The sequence below is a fragment of the Palaemon carinicauda genome, chromosome 7 (assembly GCF_036898095.1).
Source record: "Palaemon carinicauda isolate YSFRI2023 chromosome 7, ASM3689809v2, whole genome shotgun sequence".
Classification (NCBI taxonomy): Eukaryota; Metazoa; Arthropoda; class Malacostraca; order Decapoda; family Palaemonidae; genus Palaemon; species Palaemon carinicauda.
Genome location: NC_090731.1, coordinates 126,801,961 through 126,811,960, shown reverse-complemented (window position 1 = coordinate 126,811,960; position 10,000 = coordinate 126,801,961). Strand labels below are relative to the sequence as shown.

The following is a 10,000-nucleotide window of genomic DNA, read 5'->3' as shown; positions in this document are numbered from 1 at the left end:
CCATCAAGACGGGAAGATGCAAACATCATTCCCTAAAAAAAAACTTGCTGGAAAATGAAAAGGTTATATGTTTTGATTTTGTTCTTTTAAGGATATATATACATACATACATACATACATATATATAGTATATATATATATATGTGTGTGTGTGTGTGTGTGTGTGTGTTTAAACATATATGCAGAGACACATATACAAACACCGCAATTATATATATATATATATATATACTATATATATTACTTATCAGTCACAAAACTGCACGTGACATATATTAAAGGGTAAAATCCATAGGAAACAGGAAAGGAAAAGACCAGGTACCAAGCGCTTTCGTGTATTACGTACACTTCTTCAGGGTACAAAGTGAAATAGAAAATAAAATCATACAATAAAGAAACCTAACAAAACAGAAATAAAAGCCACAAACTAGCAAAGCATCATCAATATGCTAAAATAACAAACAGTCGTTAAAAATGAATAAACAGTTGTAGTTCAAAATAAAAATACTAGAAATATAACAATCGTTAAACTAAATGTTTACATTGTACTTCCTTACAATTTCATTAACAAGATGGGTGTCTAGTTTAAAAAGACCAGAACTGAGATTTAAAATTTGATTATTAAAATAATTAATAAAAGCAGATTCAATAATATTTCTTTTAACAAGATATTTACAAAATAAAATCTCTGAGGAGTTTTCCCCAGTCAGTACAGTGGTTAAAATCGTTCATGTGGACAAACAAGGCACTAGACATTTGTCCTGTCCTAACTGCATATCGATGTTGTTTAATTTAGTTGTTAAGCAATTTTCCGGTTTGACCTACATATTTTTTGTCACAACCAGTACATGGAATTATGTAAATAGAGCCACTATTACAATTTGGAGAATTATTTATTAGGACATTCTTTACCGTTCCTGAACTTTTAAAAACTAAATTTACTTTGCATATTTTCAATAAATCTTTTATATAAGCAAAGTTTTCATTGTATGGAAGTGCCAGCACATTCTCATTTTTAAAAGGTTCCCTATTCTTGTCGGAATAAAATATATGCCTAGCTTTCTGTAGAGACTTGTCAATTAAAACTTTAGGACATTTTAATTTAATTCCTATGTCATTAATTCTACGAATTCTGCGTCTATAAATTCGGGGCTGCAAATCCTTAAAGCCCTTAAAAACATACTTGAAAAAACAGAAACTTTTACACTAGTTTGATGGTTTGAATAAAAATGAATGTGGGTGCAAACATTAGTAGGTTTCCTGTAAATATAAAAAACAAAGCCTCTATTATTTCTATGCACTAAAACATCTAAAAATTGCAATTTACAATGATTCTCTTCTTCAATAGTGAATTTTATGGAGTATACTAAACTATTTAACTTTTCCAAAAAATATTTTAGATTCTCATATGTAGGCCAAACACAAAAAATATCGTCAACATAACGAAACCAAAGAACCCCTTTAGGCAAACTCGCTGGCAACAGTTTTACTTCGAAAAATTCCATGTAAAGGTTACTGAGTACTGGGGATAGGGGATTACCCATTGCCATTCCAAACTTTTGTAAGTAGTACTTTCCATTAAAAACCAATTTACAGTCCTTTAACACATAATTTTATCAATTCAATAATTTTGTCTTAAGGTAAAGGTAAAACATGCTTACTTAATTCTTCGGATAAAATGTCAATAGATCGTCAACTGGAACCTTCGTAAATAAAGACGTTACATCAAAACTTATCATTTTAAAGTTAAAATCAATGCGAGCACTAAGCAACTTGTTAACAAAATCTGTATTATTCTTTATATGTGATTGGGATATATTTCCAACAATAGGCATGAGGACTTGCACTAACCACTTCGACAATTTGTATGAAACACTACCAACTGAACTGATTGTTGGCCTGACAGTGTTATTAATCTTATGAGTTTTAATAAGACCGTACATATACGGTCATGTGGCACATTGGGAAGAAAATTGCTTAATGAGTGCATCATATCCTTTCAAGATGGATTTTAATTTCCAATTGAAATTACTATTTACAGTTTCTAAGGGATTTCCACGTACTTCAGAATAAGTTTCATTATCCGTCAACAGATTATCCATCCTTCCCACATACTCATCTTTATCCATTATTACAAACACGTTAGACTTATCTGCCTTCGTAATATGCAGATCATTATCATTCTTTAACTCACTGTAACACCTTAAAAAACGCTTTGGAATGCTAGTTGATATTGGTTTTGACATAGCACCATAAACAATACCTTTACAAATGTTTACATCATAACATGACAAATTGCCATTTCTTTCCAGATTACAAAAAGAGTTTGCGACATCGACATAATCAATATTTCCTTTAGAGAAAGAAAAACTTAAACCATACCTAGAGCACTATAAGCATTATCTTGTAAAGGTTTACTTTACAAATCAATACAAAATCAGGGTTACTATACTTATTCTAATCACTGTTTAATATGCAGATCATTATCATTCTTTAACTCACTGTAACACTTTAAAAAACGCTTTGGAATGCTAGTTGATATTGGTTTTGACATAGCGCCATAAACAATACCTTTACAAATGTTTACATCATTTGACAAATTGCCATTTCTTTCCAGATTACAAAAAGAGTTTGCGACATCGACATAATCAATATTTCCTTTAGAGAAAGAAAACTTAAACCATAACCTAGAGCACTATAAGCATTATCTTGTAAAGGTTTACTTTACAAATTCAATACAAAATCAGGGTTACTATGCCTATTCCAATCACTGTTCTCAATCAACACTTTTAGTTTTCTTCTTAATCGGTTACTCACTCTTCGGCACTCTGTTCTCAGTTTTCTATAACTATAATCCATTAGCATATGTTTCCCGTTCACTGGAATAAGCATATGAAAACAACGTCGTTTTTCACTCAAAATTCAGAAAGCTTCTTGAACTTCAATTTTCGTGATTTCAATATATTTCTGTAGAATTAAGCGCTGATATTCATCAAAAGGTCTGTCAGCTAGTTTAAGGAGTCTTCGTGGGATGAACGATCTGGGCACCACATGTTCTTGTAGACAATTCTTGAGAAATCCATGACGAAGCTTCAGTTTGTGGGCTTTATTCAGGGAAGAACAGAAAGCAGTCACGACAGCAACTAAGGCAGGATAGTGTGCAGAAAAGTTGTGGAGTTCACGCATGGCTTCCATATTACTTATCAGTCACAAAACTGCACGTGACATATATTAAAGGGTAAAATCCACAGGAAACAGGAAAGGAAAAGACCAGGTACCAAGCGCTTTCGTGTATTACGTACACTTCTTCAGGGTACAAATTGAAATAGAAAATAAAATCATACAATAAAGAAACCTAACAAAACTGAAATAAAAGCCACAAACTAGCAAAGCATCATCAATATGCTAAAAATAACAAACAGTCGTTAAAAATTAATAAACAATTGTAGTTCAAAATAAAATACTAGAAATATAACAATCGTTAAACTAAATGTTTTACATTGTACTTCCTTACAATTTCATTAACAAGATGGGTGTCTAGTTTAAAAAGACCAGAACTGAGATTTAAAATTTGATTATCAAAATATTTAATAAAAGAAGATTCAATAATATTTCTTTTAACAAGATATTTACAAAATAAAATCTCTGGGGAGTTTTCCCAGTCAATACAGTGGTTAAAATCGTTCATGTGGACAAACAAGGCACTAGACATTTGTCCTGTCCTAACTGCATATCGTTGTTGTTTAATTGATTATGTCGATGTCGCAAACTCTTTTTGTAATCTGGAAAGAAATGGCAATTGGTCAAGTGATGACAGACATTCTGTACAGTTGCAGTCGTCCACGTGCTGGACTGTCAGATCAGATGTCTGGGTGTCTCTGGACACTTCAAAGTCCATGGCTGCTGTGACGTCCAATGGCTCCAGAGTCGTTACCCATGGGGTAGTAGCTGGTACGGGATGTGGGTCGGTGTTATTGCAGTGGCAGCGGGTTCACGCGGCGTGTTGGGTCTCTGGAAGGCATTTGGTCAAGACATTCTGTAGGCACGGGCAGTCGCAATCCTGGTCGAGAGGAACTGGTGTACTGCAGCTTTCCTTAAATACTGCTTCCCTGTGCAGTCCTTGTACCCGGTATCTTCTGCGGAAAATTTATCTGTGTAAGGTGGTCCTTTAGAATAATAAGGCATGTCCATATATGCTGGTCTATGGTTTCTTCGTAAGAAGAGGGGATGCATACTAGTGTTAGCTTATAGCATTCATAGCAGTTGCATTTCTTGCTATGGTAGACCATTGTTGGGTCCTTGGATTCAAACCCTATGTGGCCTATAAGTTGCTGCCTGTTGTCTTGGTACCTTAAGCAGCAATTGCACTTGCATTGTTGATTGATGTCATTGCAGAAGAAAATCCAATCTGGGTATAAGGTCTTTCCAAAGGTATGGAAGTGGCTGGGAAATGTAGTCATACTGGCTGTTTTTCAGACAAAAAAAAAATGAAAATACCAGCCAGTCTCTTCTCTTCCCAACTGGCATCCACCCACCCAAGTGCTGGCCAGGCCGAGGTGACTCAGCTTGGTTTTCCTGGTGGTCCACCCGTCCAAGTGTTGAGCAGAGTTGGCGTGGCTTAGCTTAGTCTTCCAAATTGATGCTCTCAGTTTGGGAGCTAAGTAGAGACTGACCCAGGAATACAGTGGACAGTGACGGTTTATATAGGAAAGCAGAAGGGTGTTTCCAATTGTTCTACAGTTGCTATAAGTGGTGGAACAATTAGCCAAATTCAATTATATCTAGGTGCGTCTTCGTATTGTGGAGTCGCTCGGAGGATGCCTTGACCTCTGATGCATATCTGGTGGTCGGTCTCCGTAGATTATCTTCTTGATGAGAGGGTTGAGAAGAGTATTGTCCACTATGTCAGCTTTCCATTGGCCCCGGGAAAAGTACATTATGTTTGATTTATGATGGTTGATTCCAGAATTCTCCTTTTTCACGGACAGGTACTCTTAAAAAGCAAAGACGACTCACTTCAGTTAATCTGGTGCCCTAAATCTCTAGGGTGAAAGAGTATCACCGAGTTTTCATAGCCATACCTAACATATTTTTACGTTCGGATAATATTAGAGATAGCTAACGGCCCGTTTGCCCAATGTAGATTTTTTTCACAATACCCACATGGTACTTTATAAACTCCGGCTTCTATATATCTTTTATTGCGATAAACATTAATAAAGGCGCTTTTTTTTTTTCATATCCCAAGATCATAGGAAGCGCCCTTATTAATGTTTATCAAAACAAAAGTGATATAGAATCTGGCGTTTTTAAAGTACCATGTGGGAATTGTGAAAAAGTCTATATATATTGTATATATCTATATCTGTATATATTATATATATATATATATATATATATTTTGTACATACATACATATATATAAATAAATAAAAATTATACATGTACTGTATATATATATATATATATATACACGCACACACACATATATATATATATATATATATTTTTATATATAAATATGTATATATATATATATATATATTTGTACATACATACATATATATAAATAAATAAAAATTATACATGTACTGTATATATATATATATATAGTACATATATATATATATATATACACACACGCACACACACACACACACATATATATATATATATATATTTATGCATATATAAGTATATATATATATATATATATATGTATGTATATATATATATATATATACATATGTATAAGTATAAATATATATATATATATATATATGCACATATATATATATATATATATTTGTGTGCATATATATACATATATATATATATATATATATTTGCATATATATATATATATATATAAGTATATGCACATATATATATATATATATATACATATACATATATATATATATATATATATATTTATATATATATATATATATATATATATATTTATGAAGCTGATCTTCATGAGAGTAAAAATTTCTTTTTACGTGTTATATTTCTTTATTTGAGAGATTTATAGTAAGTTCCTAAGGTGAGTTCCACTCACGTAGGATTCAGTAATATATGTAAATTACATAAGACTTTCGTCATTCCTTTAGTTGTACTTTGGATCAGTTCCGTATATATAAATCTATCTTATTCTAAAGATTAAAATTTAATTTTACGTAGTTTTGTTACGAAGTTTTATGTAACTGGTTAAAAGGTATGCTGTATGACACACTCTAGGGATTGCACCTTTATTCTATGTGGTTAGAAGTTACAGGAAGGATCTCGACGTACAATTATTTTTTTTTTCATGTTATGAATGTTAGTGGGCGGAGTTAGCTGAGAGAGAGTTTTCCTCGCAAGATACATTTGTGACCCGTTTTCATATTACTAAGTTGGCAACCTTACGCTGCTATAGCCATGCCTCCACGATACGTGAATGCTTTACCACAAATTTCTAGAGTGGATTAATTTGATATATATTGGAAATAGCAATGCATAGGAGGACAGAAGAGATCCAGCCTAACCCTCAGAAGAGCCATCGTCCTACAGTCCTCTTATCAGCCTCTATCCAGCCACTATATGAATAGCGTTTTCATCTCAAACGTGAATGGTAATTTGTTTCAAACATATACCATGTATAGTGGTAAATCAAACATTGTTGATATCATTGTGTAATTAAGTTAAAAGTGTAGTGTGTTAATGTAAGTACATTCGATAGTATAAATTTTTGTAACTGACCCTGTGAGATTAGGTTAAATAAGGAAGAGTATTTATTTAGCTTAACCATTCGGTAACTTTGTGTGAACTTAAGGACATAAGTGTAACAGTTAAGTACTTATACGTAAGTGTAATTTTGATTTATTTTCTATAATTATTAAAGTGTCATTGTTAAAATTGGATATTTTTATAAATTAGTATCTAGTGTAAAAAGTGAATGCATAATTCTTTAAAGTGTCAGTTCGTTTTAGTCTAAGGTCAAGTTCAGATTTAACATTTTGAGAGATTTACTTTGGTGTTGATTTCTTGGAATTGTTAATATTTTTATAGAATACATTTATCTTTTTTTTGTAAAGTAAGTATTATTTTTTCTCAGTGCTTTTACTAATATCACCGGACTAAGAACCGAAGTGTGTGGTTGATTTAAGAATAGTTCTTGTTAAAAGTAAATTGATTACCCGGTTTTTGTTTTGAGTGTAAATCTTGTAAGTCTGGCGGTACGGAGTAAATTTTCCCACGATGTGACGTATGCGCTGGAGATCGTCGGAGGAGGTTGTAGAAGGAAAAAACATGGCAGGGGACGACCAACGGGTCGCCATACACCATTTCGGCTGCCGAGACGTCGAGGGCGTCTTTAGGAGTGGTCCTTAGTCCAAGGAGGACCCCAGGGAAGCTGAGTAAACCAGTTGCAATCCTTGCAGCGGGACATCAAAGTTGCTTTGAGGGTGCGATGAAAACGTTCAACCATTCCAATGGCAGCGGGGTTGTAGGCCGTTGTCTGATGTAGGGTGATGCCCAGAAGATTCGCCTAATGATGTCCATAATTGAGAGGTGAAAGTGGTTCCCCTGTCATAAGTAATATGCTCAGGGATACCGAATCTTGAAATCCAAGGCAGATGTACATGAGACGGACATTGCAGTTTCCATGGGAATGGCTTCAGGCCAACGAGTGGAGCGGTCGATGACGGTAAACAGGTAACTATGTCCTTGCGATGTGGGTAGGGGGCCTACAACGTCGACGTGAATGTGTGCGAAACGACGCTGAGGTTGAGGAAAGGTGCCCACTCCTGAATCCGTGTGTTGATGTACTTTGGAAGTTTGGCAAGAAGTACAGGCACGGACCCAGTCCTAAGCATTCTTAGAAATGCCGTGTCAAATGAACTTTGCCTTCAGCAGCTGTGCAGTAGAACGGCATGAGGGATTGTGAAAGGCTGTGGATGAAATCAAAGACCTGTCGGCGCATGGGAGCAGGAATCCAAGGTCGCGGTTTACCAGTACTGATGTCACAGAGGAGGATGGTGTTGGAGTCTTCGAGGGGAAAATTCCTCCCAACGGAGGGACGTGCAGGATGTCCTACAAGCTTGATACTCTGGATCCTGTCGTTGGGCTTCAGCCAGGGCGTTGTAATCCAATCCCAGTTGAACGGAAGCCAACGTTTTTTCTTGACAGGGCATCGGCAATGTGATTCATTTTCCCAGGGACGTATTGGAGGGTACAATTGTATTCAGCCACGGCGGAGAGATGTCGGCGTTGACGGGCGGACCAGGCGTCAGACTGTCGAGTAAAGGCATGCACCAGAGGCATGTGGTCTGTACGAATCACGAAGGGCGTACCTTCTAAGAAATGGCGAAAGTGACGGACAGCCAAGTGCACCGCCAGCAATTCTCGATCGAAGGTAGATTAACCCGATTCTGCCTTGGACAGTTTTCTGCTGAAGAAGGCCAATGGGCAGGGTGAGCCTTTGACCACCTGCTCGAGTACTGCACCAATAGCGACGTCGCTGGCATCGGTGGAGAGAAGGAGAGGGGCGTGTGGGATAGGAAAAGTGAGAGCCGCAGCAGTTGATAGGGCCTTCTTTGCATTGCAGAAGGCTGCTTCTTGAAGGGGACCCCACTTCAGGTCCTTTGGCTTGCCCTTGAGGGAGGCTTAGAGTGGAGCAAGAGTGGTGGCAATGGCTGGCAGAAAACAGTGATAATAGTGGATCATGCCCAAGAATTCCTGCAGAACTTTGACGGTCGAGGGCGTGGGGAAATTATGAACGGCTACTACCTTCTCAGGGAGGGGATGGGACTCCTTCAGGAGTGATACGGTGCCCTAAGAACGACACTTCGTTGGCGCCAAAGGTACACTTGTCGTACAGGACTACAAGGCTGTTTTGTTGCAGGCTGTCGAGCACGATGCGCAGGTGACGGAGTGTTCCTCTTTTGAGGAGACCACAAGTATGTTGTCCACATAACATACACAGAAAGGGAGGTCCCCTAAGATGCCATCCATGAGACGTTGAAACGTTGCCCCAGCATTACGAAGGCCAAAACAGGAGTAATTGAAGGTATATGTGCCAAATGGAGTGGTGATGGCGGTCTTGGGGATGTCTTCTGGGTTCATAGGCACCTGATAATACCCCTTCAGGAGGTCGAGCGTAGAGAAAACCTTATCTTTGTGCATGTAGGAAGTTACATCGGCAATGTTTGGGAGGGGGGTAGTGATCCGGTTCTGTTTGCATGTTCAGGCGCCTGTAATCCACCCACGGACGGAGGGAGCCGTCTTTCTTCAGAATGATGTGTAAGGGTGATGACCATGGGCTGGAGGCCTTTTGGCAAAGGCCCATTTTCTCCATTTCGGCGAACTTCTGTTTGGCGGCTGCCAATCTTTCCGGTGCCAGACGTCTGAATTTTGCGAAGACTGGGGGTCCCGTCGTCTTGATATGGTGATAAATACCATGCTTGGCAGGAACCGTGGGCGTTTGGCGAAGTTCTGGACGGAAATTTCCGGGTACGACGTGAGGATGTGGGCGTAGGCATCCGTGGGTGCGCTGATGTGGAGAGTGAGGTTAGAGGGGGCGGGTTGAAGAGGTATCGACAAGTACGAGTCTACGTTGACCAATCGTCGGTGGGCGACATCGACCAGAAGGTGGAAATGAGAGAGGAAATCCGCACCGAGGATTGGCATGGTGACGTCAGCAACGAGAAACTTCGAATTGAATTTTCTGTTTCCGAACGATAATGTGAGGTTCTCATAACCGTAGGTGGGTATCGCAGATCCGTTGGCAACTACCAGGCGGACGTCGGCAGATGTAGACGGACTACGTTGTGCCTTGAAGAGTTTCCTTGGCAAAAGAGAACGACAAGCACCCGTGTCTACCAAAAAACGCACGCCCGGTCCTGCATCCTGTAAAAAGAAAAGATTAGAAACATGGAAGGCCACCGCCACAAGCGATGGGAAGACCCGGAAGAGTGCAGATACAAGCATAATATATACAAAAGGAATTATGTACAAT

The 10,000-nt window shown here is 37.7% G+C and overlaps 1 protein-coding gene across 1 annotated transcript in view; it reads left to right on the top strand.

The window, feature by feature from the left end:
- Window positions 1-10,000, top strand: part of LOC137644527 (uncharacterized) — a 25,445-nt gene that overhangs the window by 4,451 nt on the left and 10,994 nt on the right. The window lies entirely within an intron of this gene.